General features: G+C 39.9%; 1 protein-coding gene across 2 annotated transcripts in view; it reads left to right on the forward strand.

Annotated features, from left to right (window-relative positions):
* Positions 1-331: 331 nt before the first annotated feature.
* pak4 (p21 protein (Cdc42/Rac)-activated kinase 4) overlaps positions 332-7259 on the forward strand; it is a 61182-nt gene continuing 54254 nt past the window's right edge. The window contains exon 1 of one of the 2 annotated variants that reach the window (XM_033631386.2): positions 332-473. The gene's annotated coding sequence lies outside the window, so the exon portion shown is untranslated. The remainder of the gene's footprint in view (positions 474-7259) is intronic. The other variant, XM_033631388.2, reaches the window with a different exon arrangement.

Consider the following 7259-nt stretch of genomic DNA (forward strand, 5'->3'; position numbering starts at 1 on the left):
AATGAATATAGAATAAATATAATAGTAACACTCAGTATACAGTGCAGGGAGAGGTAGAAAACTGAGGGGGCTTATTTTAAGCCTCCACCTAATAAAAGGTAAGATTTCACAATGTTATAAGAACACAAAAATGAAAGAAAGAAAATGATATGATTACATAAAGGAAATAGCAAACTAATAACATATATACAACAATGATAAAACAATAACTATGTATATATATATATATATATATATATATATATATATATATAAATGTAATGACCCGTCGCTGACTCGGTTGCCATGGTGCTTAGCTGCAGTTTCCCGGATGTAGTATTTTCCCCTGTTCAACATGGCGTCGGGAAAGTGAGACTTCGGCTAATGTTACACAGTTTGCCCAAAGTTAGCCCGCGTCTGCTCTACACAAACAGTGTAAAGTTTATATCCATACCGCGGTGGCAGCAGAAAAAAGTTTTCCTGTGAGTTTCGGGGTGAGTAAGCACATTTGTTTTTGATAGTTGTAGTTTGTTGTGCGCTAGCTTGTGGCGCGTCTCTGTTTAGTTGCTAACAGCGGCTAACATTAGCCGCTTTCAAGTCTGGGTTTGAGGAGACCCCAGTAACCTCCAGTATGGTCTCTCTCTCTCTCTCTCTCTCTCTCTCTGTGTGTGTGTGTGTGTGTGTGTAATGTTAATAGCACCTTGCTGTAAGGTGTAATGCTGGAAGTTTTAACGCTATGGCCAAGGTACAAGGTGATGAGTCAGTTGTGAAAGTTGTGAAGCAATTAAAAACCGCAGCCCTGGGCACCTAACCAAGCTAATTTTACGTTAACACCGTGTTTCTTTGCTAAGACCCTCTAAGCTCGCTGGTAGGCTTATAGCAAATCCAGGAGAAAAGCTGGTTCTGGTAATTGTGGCTTTTCTTATCTGTCTGCCTTCTATCATGAAACAGTGCGGCCAACTTGTCTCGTTGCTTCATTTCTCTATTAATGCTAGCGGTGGGATGATTTACTCCACTAGCATTACATCTCAGAGGTTAATATAGTACCTTTCACTGCACTACATTTGTCTGACAGCTGTAGTTAATTTCTGAGATGACAGTTTTTCATTCCCTTCCTGTTCAGTGAAAAACACGTATCTCTCACTAATCTATTTATTGATGATGCGTGTTTGTCATAAAATGAAGGATGGAATGTTCTTTTATGCGAAAATTTTAATGCGAAAATTCTCTTATTCTTAATTTAAATAAACTCTTCAGAAACCCTCTTGGATCAGCTGGAAAATGCATCGTCACAAAGCTGAAACAGGGCTGTTTTTCTGACACCATGAAAACTTTTAGAGATGCGTGGTTCTAATAGGACAGTGATGCTACAGACATATGATCGTCTAATAGAATACAGTGCATTGCTGTAGCTTAAACTATCCAACAGTATATAAAGGAGTTAACATGAGCACAATCATAAGCATCTACAGCAGTAATATTAATCCAACAGTATCAGCCAGAATAGGAAAACACTGACAGGGAACATTTAACTGCACAATGAGTACTTTTACTTTTCATACTTTAAGTATATTTTGCTGATAATACCACATACTTTTATTAAAGTACTTAAGGATCTGAGTACTTCTTCCACCGCTGACTGATAATATTACAGCACACATATACGGGTGCATTTAACTGGTTCCTATTAGCCACGGCCCACGATTGTGTTAAACCTTTATTTTCACCTGTGAAGCAGGTGTGTGTCTCAGTCCTGTCTGTCCAAGCTGAAGGAGGAAAGAGGATATTGTCTGTCTGGGATTATATTAAGTTACTTTCTCCCCTCCGGGAACTCACTTTATATTGCACCAGTCATTTATCCTTATTCTCTTGTCTTTAATATTGTCCCCTCCTCTTCCTTTTTCTCTCAGCTGTCAGGTATGTATGTGTTACGCCTGAGGCATTTGCATGTGTGTGAGTGCGTGAGTTAGTGGAAAAGAGATTTTGCGTGCAGTTAGTTAGTCAGCAAGGTTGTGCGATTAGTGCTGGGCACATTGCACATTCCTGGGATGCCAAAGCTGTATGGATCGTTCCCTCTTCTCTCTCACATACCCCACACACTATACCCCAGCAGTGAGAACTTTTATCAAAGTCACCCCCCATCTCTACATCATGCTCTGTGAGTTATTCAGCAAAGATGACTGTGTCAAGAAGGACTGTGTGTCAGGTTGAAAAATCACAGGGAACTAAGGGTCAGATAACAAAAGTTGCACTAGTAGATCAGCATATTATTTGTATCAGAAGATTAGAGTATAGAGTATAATGGCACAACCGTCAAATAAGTAACTAAGGGAGAGATGGATCTTAAAGGGTGACAGCGGAGTGGATTTTCACTCCTGTCCTGTCCTACTCCCACGAAAAACTCCTGTCTCATACCAATCCCAGATGAATGACTCCTGTCCCATCCCATTTCTAGGTTTTCTTTTAAATAATAGAGAAAATGATGTTTATTCATATAAGAACTGCATATTTTATATAAAAACAAAGCATGTTAATTAACTACACAGTATAGTGTAATGCTCAAAGAACTTCTAACATAACAGCTGAAACAGTTAGTGTGCATATTTGTTATATTTTCTATAGAATCTTTTTTATATTTTCATTGTAATTTTTCTGTTCTATATTTATGTCCATTACTATTACAGTACTTTACCTATAACTTTATTTACTTAATATGTTAATTGTATGTTTATTGTATGCAAGAAACACCAAGGCAAAGTCTTTGAAAGTGAAAACCTACAGGTACATGTTAATAAACCTTATTTCTGATTCAAACTGCTACAACAATGTGACAAATTACTAGCACTTAGTCCATTAGCTTGATGCTCACACATAACGGAAATTACCATTTACGGAAATTGGCATTGTGATCATGATATTATCCTAACAAATGATTCATTTTACTTCACATGCATGATTCCTGGAAAAATGTCAGCTTCTACTGGACCTCAGGCAACTATGCCACTATGGGATGGAAATCCTTAAAAAAATATGAATCTCTAAATCTAGTATCAGACTAGTGAAATAAGTAGCATCTTGTTACTGTAAGATTATTGATGTTGTGAAAGCATTCAGATTGTCTGTTTAAAACCAGTGAAAACGCAGCATAAAATAGTTTCACATTACAAATCAGTATTTGGCTTGTCGCAGATGGGCCATTAGCCCAGTACCAGCTAATGTGTGGTCACCTTTTTTCTTTGATAACCTAAGATCCAGATGTTCAGGAGGTTTTTACCTGGAGCCCAATTATCTGCAGAGGTCTCTTGCTCACCAAAACAAATGGACCAGGTGATTTAAACCAGTAAAAACACTGACTAAAGCAGTCTAACATTAAAATCTGTGTTTTTCCAATGCTACTCATCGCAGAGGGGCTGCGATCTAGAGTTAGTGTGGGGTTTATGTGTTTGGAGTAGGGATGGGCATGAATTTTCGATTATCGATGATTAATTGTTAAGGATTTTGATCAATCGCAAATAATTTTGTTCGATAGTTGCTAGGGATGGGCAAACGATCAAAATTCATTATTCGATCATCAAAAAAATTAACGATCAATTATCGATTAATTGATAAGCGAGTATTTCAAAAGAGAGAAAACAAAAGAGTGCAGTGCAGACTGTTGCCGCAAGAGAGCGCGGCTGCCCCAGTTTTGAGCTTCAACCCCCCAGGCCAAAGAGGAAGAATGGCGCGCATGCGCAGTTCACCCGTGGGTGTTTACAACCGTTGCCAGCCAGAGTTACAGGCTTCAGTTTTCAGCAAAACCTCCGTCTTTCAATGGCGTAGTGTTTTCAGAGGCCTCAAGGGAAGCCGCCGAGGCTTTGGAGAGCGATGAGAGCCTCCGTCTGTTTCTGATTTTTTGCCTGGCATAGGTCCGGCGGGGGTCTCGTAGGCCCGTCGAGCCGCCGTGCTTGCCGGGCGGAAGGGTCTCGTTGGTATGGCGACTCGCCGGGCGGGGGGTCTCGTTGGCACAGCGGCTCGCCGGACCTATGCCAGGCATTGTAGGGGAAACACTGCGACTATCGATCAAAATTATTTGTGATCGATCAAAAGCCTTAACAATCAATCATCGATAATTGAAAATTGATGCCCATCCCTAATAGTTGCAGTGTTTCCCCTAATTACAATGCTACAGGCCTGGCGGGCTGCCATGCCTACAAGAACCCCCCCCCCCCCCCCCCAGACCTATGCCAGGCAAAAAATCATAAACAGACGGAGGCTCTCATTGCTCTCCAAATCCTCCGTGGCTTCCCTTGAGGCCTCTGAAAACACTACGCCATTGAAAGACGGAGGTTTGGCTGAAAACTGAAGCCTGTAACCCCCTGGCTGGCAACGGTTGTAAACACCCAGGGGTGAACTGCGCATGTACGCCATTCTTCCTCTTTGGCCTGGGGGGTTGAAGCTCAAAATTGGGGCCGCTGCGCTCTCTTGCGGCGACAGTCTGCACTGCACTCTTGTTTTCTCTCTTTTGAAATACTCGCTTATCAATTAATCGATAATTGATCGTTATTTTTTTTGATGATCAAATAATGAATTTTGATCGTTTGCCCATCCCTAGTTCGGAGCTACTGTAAAAACATGGCGGTGCAACATGTTCGACTTCGTAGATGAGGCCCTGCTCCCTTTATAGATATAAACAGCTCATTTAAAGGTAACAAAAACAAGACAATCCTTATCTACACAAAAGAAAACATACTCTGATGTTATATTCCATTGCTGCCAATATTTCCCCTTAAATCTGCAGCATTGGACCTTTAAGCCTCTTTCCCACTGTACAAAAAACCCACTAACACCAGCAACATCTGGCTTTTATATGTAATGGGAAAGGTTACAATCAGCAATCCCTCCTAGGTAGAATGACTGCAGTAGTCACAGGTATTTACTGCCTCAAGCTCCAGTCAGCAGTGATGGAAATTCAATGCCCAGGTGTATGCACTATTTTGCCTCTTCTCCAGCGTGCAGGTTTTACCTTTACTGTGTTTAGATTCAGGTTGCACATAGAAGTGAACAATAGCAACACCTGGAATCCACTCAGATTGATGGCGCCCAAGAAGCAGATTGTGGGGGGTTTGTTTTTGATAGCCAGCCCAGATTTGGAGGAGGGGTATTTATAGTGGATCACAGTAGGGTTGAGTCATGACAGCAGAGGCTATCAAGAACATTTGAGGACTGTTGACAGACGTGTCCAGCAGGGGGCAGAGCTGATAGCAGGAGGTATGTTGTCATTTGTCGACCCGAGGGTCCCTCAGAGAGGGAGACAAACACAGCTGCTGTTTAGGCATCTTTCATGAACTTTTTGAAGCTCTTACATCGACAGTGAGTTGGCAGCTAGAGGCTAAAGCTGTGAATGATCATACTGAAAGCAAATGACATCGCCCTGCCCATTTGAGGTGCTGTGTGGCAATTTATTATCAAACATTAAATTGTTAGCCTCATCTTCTGTATTGCTATTGTTTTGCCCTATTCGTGTCCTTGCTGGTTGAGTGAATGCAGTAGTGGATGAGCAAGCATGAAAACATTAAAAGTCTCATCTTTCTCCTGGTATTGGGTTTCACAGAAAAAAAGAAGGCATTTGCTTGAAAAAGAAGGAGGGTGAGAGAAAAATGTAGTCTAGTTATGTGAGAGAAAGTGAAGAAAAAGCTGGACAGAGAGCAGTGGATACATTTTCTCTTCATCCAGGTAGAGCTGGGTGTTTGTGGAGAGTCCAGAGAAGGAGGGAGTTTGAAGAAGAGAGGCGAGGTGCAGAGCCAACACTGGGCCAGATTCAGTTAAAGGCTAACAGCCAAACAACCAGATCTGCAGAGAAAACACAACAAAAAACACAGACTCCACCTTGTATCAGGGGAGAAAAATGTTTTTGTGCAAATGAACTCTGAAGACAGAGGATCAAATTAAACTGACTGGAATGGATAAAATAAGGTAATGGATAAAATAAGCCCTGGGAGGGTCATATCAGACCCAACGTTATGATTCTCCCCTGTAACAAGGAGAAAGGGCCAGGCTTATTGCCTTAGAGGAAAAAAATCTCTCAGGAATGACTGCCGCAGCCAACATCAACACAGCCCTCTAGGTGCTCAGGAATAGAGACAAGAACACCGTATGAATAAAAGACATATTCAATATCACAACAGTGACAGGCCTATTTTTGAGACTTTGTTTCCTGGGTTTCAGGCCAGCGTTATGTACAGTGTGCAGAGAGATAAACACACATACTACACATCGGCCAAACAGAAAAAAGACCAAAGGTTTTTGTTCTGCATTTTTTGCTCAAACATTTAACTTAAAAAGGTGTTCTGTCATTAGACTGTAATTCTGACCAAAATCTCACCAAATGATGTTAATATTCAGCTTAATAAATGCACAAAGCACCATAATAAACATATGGTCTTTCTTCTTCTCTCCTGTTTTTTTTTTCTTTATTTATTTGCATGTAAATACTTTGCTAGTCATCTTAGTTCATCAGGCTGTATTTGTAAAGTAGAGACTTAAGTGGTAGAGTTGCTGTAAAGACTTTCCTTTATACAGCAACATGCCAATGTTAAGCTTCCTGTATTTGTTTTAGAGCCTAGTTGAACGTGTTAAAATATGATAATTGCTTTAGAGCTAAAACAATTAATTTGATCAGCAGAAAATGAATAACTACCCCAATGGTAACTATTTCTTTTAATATTTATTTATTTATTTTATATTATTTATTAATATAATGTATTGTATGTGTATATGTTTATATGTAATTAATATATTTTTAAGCAAAAATGTGTAACATTCTCTGGTTCCAGCTTTTTAAGGATGATGATCTGCTTCAGTGCTCTTGTTTATATTACTGTAAAGTAACTGAATATTTTTATGTTATGGACTATCGGTCAGACAAAACAAGCAGTATAAAGACGTCAATTTATGAAGTTGTGATGGCACCTGGCACTATTTTCTGACATTTTATAGACCAGACAACTAGCCTAACTGATGAATCAAGAGAATAATCATAAAATAATGAAAAATCATGAAAAAAATCATTACATCTCGATTTTAGGGTTTGCTGGTCCTAAACGAGCCTAAAACAGTTGGATTTAATGCAAACCAGCTGAACTGGCATTTGCCATTGTGACTTGTTCTAGCACAGTAAAGGTAGCCTACATCAGCAACCTGTGATGATGGCATCATGTTGCTAAATCCAACTTGTATTGCATTAGTAGTATTAAACCATATGACAATATGATTAACACCATATTATGTTTATAAACAAACTA

This window comes from Epinephelus lanceolatus, chromosome 4 (genome assembly GCF_041903045.1).
Source record: "Epinephelus lanceolatus isolate andai-2023 chromosome 4, ASM4190304v1, whole genome shotgun sequence".
Classification (NCBI taxonomy): domain Eukaryota; kingdom Metazoa; phylum Chordata; class Actinopteri; order Perciformes; family Serranidae; genus Epinephelus; species Epinephelus lanceolatus.